Genomic DNA, 10,487 nt, shown 5'->3' on the forward strand with positions numbered 1-10,487 from the left:
TGGGGACCACGATCGGAGATGATGTCTGTTGGGATCCCATGCAGCCGGACGACGTGGTGGACCAGGAGGTCCGCTGTCTCCTGGGCCGTCGGGAGCTTCGGGAGGGCCACGAAGTGGGCCGCCTTGGAGAAACGGTCCACTATCGTGAGGATGGTGGTGTTGCCCTGGGACGGCGGGAGGCCGTGACAAAATCCAGGCCGATGTGGGACCAGGGGCGATGGGGCACGGGCAGCGGCTGGAGCAGTCCCGAAGCCCTGCGATGGTCAGCCTTGCCCCTGGCACAGGTGATGCAGGCCTGGATATAATCCCGGACGTCGGCTTCTAGGGACGCCCACCAGAAACGCTGCCGGACAACTGCCACGGTCCTTCGCACCCCTGGATGACAGGAGAGCTTAGAGCCGTGACAGAAGTCCAGGACTGCAGCCCTAGCCTCTGGTGGGATGTAGAGTCTGTTCTTCGGCCCAGTTCCGGGGTCCGGGCTTTGTACCAGGGCCTCCCGGACGGTTCTCTCTACGTCCCAGGTGAGGGTGGCCACGATAGTGGACTCCAGGATGATGGGTTCCGGTGGATCCGACAACTCCGCCTTGACTTCATCTTCATGTACCCGGGACAATGTATCCGATTTCTGGTTCTTGGTCCCGGGACGGTAGGTGATCCGGAAGTCAAAGCGGCCGAAGAACAGTGACCAGCGGGCTTGCCTGGGGTTCAGCCGCTTGGCGGTCATGATATACTCCAGGTTCCGGTGGTTAGTGAAAACCGTGAATGGCACGGACGTTCCCTCCAACAGATGTCTCCACTCTTCAAGAGCCTCTTTCACCGCAAGGAGCTCTCGATTGCCGATGTCATAATTCCGTTCGGCCGGGGTCAAGCTGCGGGAAAAATAGGCACACGGGTGAAGGACCTTATCGGTCTCTCCGCTCTGGGAAAGCACAGCTCCTATCCATGAGTCCGAGGCATCCACTTCAACCACTAACTGGCGACTAGGATCGGGCTGCACCAGAACGGGTGCAGACGAGAAGCGCCGTTTCAACTCCTTGAATGCGGCATCGCAACGATCCGACCAGGTGAAGGGGACTTTTGGTGAGGTCAGGGCTGTCAGGGGGCTAACTACCTGACTGTAGCCCTTAATAAACCTCCTGTAAAAATTAGCAAAACCGAGGAACTGTTGCAGCTTCCTACGGCTACTGGGTTGGGGCCAGTCTCTCACCGCCGCAACCTTGGCCGGATCAGGAGCAACGGAGTTAGGGGAGATGATAAACCCCAGGAAGGACAAAGAAGTGTGGTGGAACTCGCACTTCTCGCCCTTCACAAACAGCCGGTTCTCCAACAACCGCTGCAGGACCTGACGTACATGTCGGACATGGGTCTCAGGATCCGGAGAAAAGATGAGTATATCGTCAGATATACGAAGACAAATCGGTGCAGGAAATCCCGCAAGACATCATTAACCAATGCTTGGAACGTCGCGGGGGCGTTTGTAAGACCGAACGGCATGACCAGGTACTCAAAGTGACCTAAGGGGGTGTTGAATGCCGTCTTCCACTCGTCTCCCTTCCGGATCCGAACCAGGTGATACGCATTTCTAAGATCGAGCTTGGTGAACATTTTGGCTCCATGCAGGGGCGTGAACACAGAATCCAACAAGGGCAAGGGGTATCGGTTACGAACCGTGATCTCGTTCAGCCCCCTGTAATCAATGCATGGACGTAGTCCGCCATCCTTTTTACCCACAAAAAAGAAACCTGCACCCATCGGGGAGGTGGAATTCCGGATCAACCCGGCAGCTAGAGAGTCCCGGATGTAGGTCTCCATTGATTCGCGCTCAGGTCGTGAGAGGTTGTACAGCCTGCTGGACGGGAACTCAACGCCTGGAACCAAATCAATGGCACAATCGTACGGACGGTGGGGGGGAAGGGTGAGCGCCAGATCCTTGCTGAACACGTCCACAAGGTCATGGTACTCCACCGGCACCATCCCTAGATTGGGCGGGACTCTGACCTCCTCCCTAGCCTGGGAACCGGGAGGAACCGAGGAACCTAAACATACCCGATGGCAGGTCTCGCTCCACTGAACCACTACCCCGGACGGCCAATCGATCCGGGGATTGTGTTTTAACATCCAGGGGAACCCTAGAATCACGCGGGAGGTGGCAGGAGTCACAAAAAACTCGATCACCTCCCGGTGATTCCCTGACACCACCAGAGTTACTGGTGGTGTCTTATGTGTGATAGGAGGGAGTAGGGAGCCATCTAGTGCCCGTACCTGCACAGGAGAGGTAAGCACCACCAGAGGGAGCCCTATCTCCCTGGCCCATTTACTGTCTAACAGATTCCCTTCAGAGCCCGTGTCCACCAGTGCTGGGGCCTTCAGGGTTGAATCCTCATAAAGGATTGTAACTGGGAGTCGTGTGGCAATATGGGTGTGTCCCACGTGAATGTCTCGGCCCACCCCTAGCCCAGTTTCTAGGGGCGGGCGTTGGTGTTTAACCGCTCGGGGCAGTCTCTAACCTGATGCTCTGTCGAGCCACAAACAAAACACGCTCCGCGGACCAGCCTCCTCTGTCTATCTGGTGCCCTAAATGTAGCCCTGCTCGTGTCCATAGCTTCGTCAGCAGGGGGAGCTGTAACCCCACGTAGAGTAGGGGCCGTGGAGTGTGGGGAGGGCGGGACGCGGTCGGAACCGGAAGGGAGAGGGACGGCGCGTGCCTGGCCACGCCCTTCGTCTCGTTCTCGACGGCGTTCTTCTATCCGATTGTCTAATCGAATAACGAGATCAATAAGCCCATCTAAATCCCGCGGTTCGTCCTTTGCCACCAGGTGCTCCTTGAGGACCAACGACAGTCCGTTTACAAAGGCGGCGCGGAGGGCAGTGCTATTCCAGCCGGACCTCGCAGCCGCGATGCGGAAGTCGACTGCATAGGCAGCTGCGCTCCGGCGCCCCTGTCTCATTGACAGCAGCACGGCTGAAGCGGTCTCTCCTCTATTAGGGTGATCGAACACTGTTCTGAACTCCCTCACAAACCCATCATATGTCTGAAGGAGCCGTGAATTTTGCTCCCAGAGCGCTGTAGCCCAAGCGCGTGCATCACCGCGAAGCAGATTTATCACATAAGCTATTTTGCTAGCATCTGTCGCGTACATGACGGGACGCTGTGCGAAGACGAGCGAACACTGCATAAGGAAGTCCGCGCACGTCTCCGCACGTCTCCGCACAGCCTCCGTACGGCTCTGGGGGGCTTATGTATGCTTCCAGGGAAGGTGGGAGGGGTCGTTGAACGACCTGTGGAACGTCACTGTTACGCACAGGGTCGACAGGAGTGAGAGCCGCAGCGGCGCCCTGAGGGCGCGCTTCCACCTGCGCGGCGAGAGCCTCCACCCTGCGGTTCAGGAGGACGTTCTGCTCGGTCATTAAATCCAACCGAGCCGTGAAAGCGGTGAGGATCCGCTGCAACTCACCGATCACCCCTCCTGCGGACGCCTGTGCGCCCTGGTCTTCCATTGGCCGTTCAACAGCCGGTTGACGCACCTCGGGATCCATGACGTTGGCCGAGATATCATGTTGGGGAAGTGTAGGAACACGGACCCACAACAGGGGGCGCAAATGAACGGACAATGGAGGAAGTCAAATAACAATGCTTTACTGTTGTGAAACACGCACAACAAACACAACCGATTACAATGTCAAAGAATAAGCCGAATTCCAACGGTGTCGTGTGGGCAGGCTCGAAGATAGGAGACGTCTGTCCAAGTCGAACCGGAACCACCCGATTTCCTCCGCCACTGAACCCCGGGAATACTGGAGCCGCCAAGTCCCGAACTCCCAGGTGGCCACTGCCTCCGCTTGTCGGATCCGGTACTGCTGGCGAGGAACAGAAACAGTCAGATGTGGGTGCGTCTGCACCCAGCAACACGTAGGGTGGAAACACCACCTCCACCTCTCGTCAGAAAATTACTGTAGTGTAGGAATGTGAGTACTTATCCAAAAAAAGTCCAATACAGTCTCCAGCTGTCCTACACACAAGAAACAAAGTATTATTGTCAAGACGATTACACAATTGGCTGAGTACGTTACCTCCTTGGTAGAGCGATATCTTGGCAGAGAAGTGGAGATGACGTCTTGCAGATATACCGCGGCGGATCAGAAGATTGGTAACAGCTGTCGTAGGTGACAGCTGTCACCCCGGCTGCTCCTGTGAGATGGCAGCGCCCTCTGGTGCCTGGAGCCCGCACTCCAGGCAAGGTGCCCTCTGGTGGTGGTGGGCCAGCAGTACCTCCTCTTCAGCGGCCCACACAACATCGAACCCATGATCTTCTTGCTGTGACGCAACAGTACTAACCATTGTTGCCACTGCATGAGCAGGCACACTGGCAAAAGTGACAAGAAAAAACTCTCTCAGGTGTTCTGGATATTGGAAGAAACTTGAAGCAGACTGGACTCAGTAGAGTGAGGACCTCCTCTGACTGTACTAAAAATGCCAAAATAACAATTCAAAGCACAAACTGAACTGTCAAACATGCAGAGACAGAGGTTTTACAGTTAAGCAACCATATACATATAGAGTTCAGTGCTTGCAACAATTGATGGCTCAAAAGAAATCCTAATGGTGAAGATTTCAATACCCCCACAGAAACAGACTGTTTCATCAGTGGACAGACTGTTCCAAACAAAAGGTGCACACTAAGAAAACGCTCTGTGACCTACTTTCTTCTTTATCTTTGAAACACACTGTAATGCTGCAGAATGCAAAGAAAGACCTAACAGATAGGTAGGAAAAAGTCCATGCAGGAATATACTAGTTAGAACTCTACCTGCAGCATTTCAAACCGTTTGAAGACATCTAATGTTACTGGATGGCAAGTAAGAGAATAAGCTATTACAAGATTCAATTCTAGATTAAACAAAGGCATGAATCAATGTTTCTGCATCTGCTGTAGACAGAACAGGTCGAATCGTCATAATATTAAACAAATGAAAGAAATCATTATTGGTCATTTTTCTAATGTGCAGGCCAAAAGACGTGTTGGATCAAAGGTTACCCTGAGATTTTTTTTGCTTTATTACTGTGACTTAATGTTAATGTTAACTCAAATGGGTGTCTGTGTTTTACGGCACTAATACCATCATCTAAAGAAATTACAGGACAACCAGTTTTTCACTGATGCCACACAACTCTATAAAATCCTATTTTGCATTAATTGGCATGTAAAGATGAGCGTTATCAGCCCAACAAAACAGCAAAGGGTCAACTACAGAACCCTGCAGTGCCCATATTTTATCAGCTAGAGTTTTGAAGTAATGTTGTGCAAGTCACACTGAGATCTGCTGGATAAATGTGATGTCAACCATCATAGAATCCAACCAATGATACCGACATGATTTTCAAGCCTACCCAACAATGTAGGATGATCAACCGCACTTTGTTGGAATCTGCATCCATCGCCAGCAAAAGATCACTCACCACCTTAATAAGTGGCCCCTCTGTGAAGTGATATTGTATGTCTTAAATGTTGACCAAAAAAAACTCAAAAAGATCATTATCAGCTCTATGAATTTTTGTGACAAAATTAGAAAAGTTGCAACACTGGATGGATTTTTCTATTCTTACTTCATTTTCCTTTTATCTTTTCACCAGAATTTCAAGTACGATATCCAAACAATTTATACATACAGTTTCCACACAAAGTTTTAAACCCCTCCACTCTCGGATAGGACAACATCAATTGGCTGTTATTACACGGCAGAGACGTGCTTTCTGACTGTACCTTTTTAAATATTATATTTTCTATAATCCAATTTTGCTATTTTCTCATTGTAGGATACAAGAAGCATTTGTATTTACACACATATTTTAGATAGTGTTACTAATATTGTGACCATACATTTTATAAGCTACTACATATTTTTACAGTACCTGTCAGAATGTTTAAGAACAGAAACCCTAAACTTTTCATAGGAACAATCCTGTATGTTACAATGAAGATGTGGGAAAGAGTGGTTATGGGCCCCTTCACGCAAAATACGAATATGTACAACTCAGGGCCACTCACGGTGAAACAGCTCATATGGGCAAACCACGAAAACATTGCGCCGACGGGGAGGCATGTATGATCCCGGTGCGACGGTTCGTGCACACAATGGTGTCTTTCGGGCAGGAACACAGTGCGAGCCGCTGCACCATCACTCCACTGATATAATAATTAAAAAACAGCTGTATAGTGAATATCACTGGGTTGATATAAATAATAAATAAAAGGGGACACAATACAGAACCCCGCAGTAAAATAACCCTGGTAAAAAAAAAGTCACTCACAGGATTCAAACCAGTAAGCTCTGATTACCAGATGGAAACTTTACCACTGTGCTACCGTCACTGGCCTGTAATCAGTGTGTAAAAATGCCTGAAATCAAGAAAGACATGGACAAGGTGCGCTGTGTGCAGCCGCTACAGGCCAGTGCAAAGGTGAAAGATCTCATCTCATCTCTTCTTCAACTGCTTTTCCGGGTTCGGGTCGCGGGGGCAACAGCTCCAGCAGGGAACCCCAGACTTCCCTTTCCCGTGCCACACCTCTGACTGGGGGATCCCGAGGCATTCCCAGGCCAGTGTGGACATATGATCTCTCCACCTAGTCCTGGGTCTTCCCCGGGGTGTTAACAGTGCGAATGGCCACACATTTTCTAAGTGCCAAACGAGCAGTGTTAGATGTTCGTGTGTGTCAGCTGGAATTTGCCTGACACCTGTAGCCTTTGGTGTGCACAAATAGCAAATAACAAATAGTTGTAGCAACAGGTGTTGCAGGCAGCGATGATTTTATACGTTTTGCATAAGATTCCTGCTTCATGCGCACTTCATGCGCAATTCGACCACATTCGCACTACGAGTTCTGTAAATAAAGTAACGGTCCTTTTTATTTTTTTCAAAAACTATATGGATTTCATTCATATGTTTTTACGTCAGACATGCTTGAACCCTCGTACGCATGCGTGAGTTTTTCCACGCCTGTCGGTTACATCATTCGCCTGTGAGCACGCCTTGTGGAAGGAGTGGTCCCGCCCCCTTGTCGGATTTTCATTGTCTGGAAATGGCGGAATGAAAAGGACTTTTTTTCCATCGGAATTTTTTCAGAAGCTGTTAGAAACTGGCACCTGGAAACCATTCGAAAAATTTATCTGGCTTTCGGTGAAAATTTTATGGGCTTCACAGAGAATAAGGACTGTTACTACAGCTTTAAGGACCCCTTTAAGGATGCTCGGTGCACCGCGCTCCGAGCTGCGACGACGCGGCACAAGCCACCGGACCATTTCTAAACGGATGGCTCTGTGGATATGAGACCGTCATGTGCTCTTTCTCTGGTTATCACAAGAGTTGGACATCAGCCATTTTCCAGCAGATTTCACTTTTAACAAGAGATTTTGTCATGGAAAGCCGAGCGGAGGCGCGTAAAGACCGATTTGCTTTGGAAGCGAGACAACGGAACACCTCCGTTTCGGCGTGTCAGAGGACAAGTTTGGACATGTCCAGCTCTCCACAATTTCTCTGATACTTACTGGACTGGTAAGCATTGAAAGCCGAGATAGGCATGTCCAAACTTGTCCCATGACATGCCAAAACGGAGGTGTTCCTTTGTCTCGCCTCCAAAGCGAATCGGTCTTTACGTGCAAAGCCTCTGCGCGGCTTTCCATGACAAAATCTCTTGTTAAAAGTGAAATCTGCTGGAAAATGGCTGATGTCCAGCTCTTGTGATAACCAGAGAAAGAGCACACGACGGTCTCGTATCCACAGAGCCATCCGTTTAGAAACTGTTCGGTGGCTTGTGCCGCATCGTCGCAGCTCGGAGCGCGGCGCGCCGAGTGTCCTTAAAGGGGTCCTTAAAGTTGTAGTAACAGTCCTTATTCTCTGTGAAGCCCATAAAATTTTCACCGAAAGCCAGATAAATTTTTCGAATGGTTTCCAGGTGCCAGTCTCTAACAGTTTCTGAAAAAATTCAGATGGAAAAAAGTCCTTTTCATTTCGCCATTTCCAGACAATGAAAATCCGATGAGGGGGCGGGACCACTCCTTCCCAAGGCATGCTCACAGGCGAATGACGTAACCGACAGGCGTGGAAAAACTCACGCATACGCACGAGGGTTCAAGCATGTCTGACGTAAAAACATATGAATGAAATCCATATAGTTTTTGAAAAAAATAAAAAGGACCGTTACTTTATTGACAGACCTCGTATGTGTGAAGGGGCCCTAAGGCTAGACTGAAGAGAAGTGTGGTTGTCAATCTGGAGAAGGTGTAGTGGGGTGCTGAGATCCTGGATTGCTTGTATCAGACAAGTGTGACAGGGAAGTACGATAAGGTGATTTATGTACCTGTTCAAACTGGGGTTTGCAATCCAGCTCAAGCGGGATACATTTTTTTAAATATGAACGGCACAAATCAAATTTATGGCAGATTGTTCTCAACCCAAAAGCAACTCTAAAACTTCTTTCTCTGTCACACAGAAACACACACACATGCACATACAGACGGATGCATGCACACACCTGTGCTCGTTCAGAAGTCATCATCAGAAAACCGTCACAGGTCATAACAGCAGAATTTGCCATTTGCAGCACCAGACTGCAGGCTGATGGCGTGAAGTTAAAAAGTTAACTTTTTGTGAGCTTATAAATATACATGTGCATTGAAATCACTCTGAAAATCTGCAAGTCCATTTCTGTTCTTCTTGCAAATGATCATGGATTCTGCTGTATTCTGTTCCAGTTCTCTCGGTGGATTTATAATGCCAGACTCACGGGTCTCTAATAGTCACGCTGCTGCGTAGGACAGTAGGCTTAGCATGTTGACATGAAACAATCTTGCGATTCTTATTTATGAATATTGAATATACTCTTATGGATTTGTTACTCAAAATGGCCACAAGTGACAAGCTGTGGAAAACCAGGTCAGTCGGAATTTGGTTACAATTTCGAGGCATTAGGCTCATGTCAGCGAAGTCTCTGGGTTAAAATTAATCAGTTTATCATTTGGTATTCATTTCCAGTTTATTTTCTGTGCAAAACAGCACAGAGCTCCAACTTTCCAGTCTGATGTAGGATGTGGCTCAAGATGGTTTTCAAACCCCAGTCTGAATGGGACCAAGCCAAATTTGAAAAACAGGTCTGAACGCTATATGGCTAGAAACCAATCTGGAATTAATCTGTCATGAGCTGGATTGCAAACCTCAGTCTGAATGGGGCTTTATTAATCCACGACATGTGCAAACAAACACATCCATTCCATACTCACCTTTTCCAGTGCTGCAATCAGCATCATCAAGGTGAAGTATGATCTATACTCTAGGCCCTGAGTCAAAATGGTGCCAGTGCTTATCTCCAGATTCCACCCATGATTCCCCTGTACAGGATGCCAGTCTGACACAGGTTACTTCCCCAACCAAGGCCAGTACCCATTTACAGCTGGGAAAACTGGGACAAAGGAGATAAGGTAGGGCTGTGCAATATGACGATATGCATTGTACAATGAAAGAAAAATATCTTTTGTTTCATCTTATGCTCTATGGTTTATTTTGTGTTGTCACATTCTGTTTTGAAGAGCACTCTCATTTTACCTGGTTTGAAATGTCGTTAGTATTGCAGCTTACCTTAAAATTCCCATAACTGTAGATTTTGTGATAAAAGCATAGAATTTGGTACACATTTAGCCAAAGGTATTCCAAATAAAACTGGAATGTTGAGCCATCATAAAATTTCAATATGTCACCTATGGCAGTTTTTCAAAATGAAAACTGAAAAACATTTAAAAAAATATGTGCCACATTATTTGTCTCATCATAAAGATTCTAAAAATGTACAGTTTGGACTATCTATGGCTGAATGTTATGGGATAAAGGATGAAAAAGGTCAATTTAGTTTTGTACAGGGGTCAAAAGTTAAAGGAATAGTTTGCACCATCTTTCATGCTTAGTTATCACATTACAGGATATGTATATGTCATAGAATCCAATGGCTGTTGACCTTTTTTGGTCTTTACTTTGGATACCAAGCATTCAGCACAGTCAAAGCTATTCCATTTATGTGATAATCTAAACCCTTACCTTTTTAACACAATTGGAGTAACTTAAAGCTTTGATCCCTGTACAAATTGATATTCATCACCAGTTTTTGCTGTCTGTACCCCATAATTCCATAACATTCAGTCATAGATAGTCCAAACTATACCTTTTTGGAATCATTCTGATCAGACAAATAATGTGGTAGAAATTTCAATATGATTGGAGATTTTTTTTTTTTTTTTTTTTTTTTGACTCCTGTGTAATTCTTCATTGACCCCTGTAGGCCATTAGAGATCAGTTCCAGGATGGCTCGACATCTGAAAATAAACATTAATTTAGAATATGTGTGCCAAATTTCATGCTTTCATTACAAAATGCACAATTATTTTGCTATGTCGCCCACTATGTGTATATCGCATGCATTTGCACCTCCTTAAAAGCCACA

Source organism: Thalassophryne amazonica, chromosome 8 (genome assembly GCF_902500255.1).
Source record: "Thalassophryne amazonica chromosome 8, fThaAma1.1, whole genome shotgun sequence".
NCBI classification, from domain to species: domain Eukaryota; kingdom Metazoa; phylum Chordata; class Actinopteri; order Batrachoidiformes; family Batrachoididae; genus Thalassophryne; species Thalassophryne amazonica.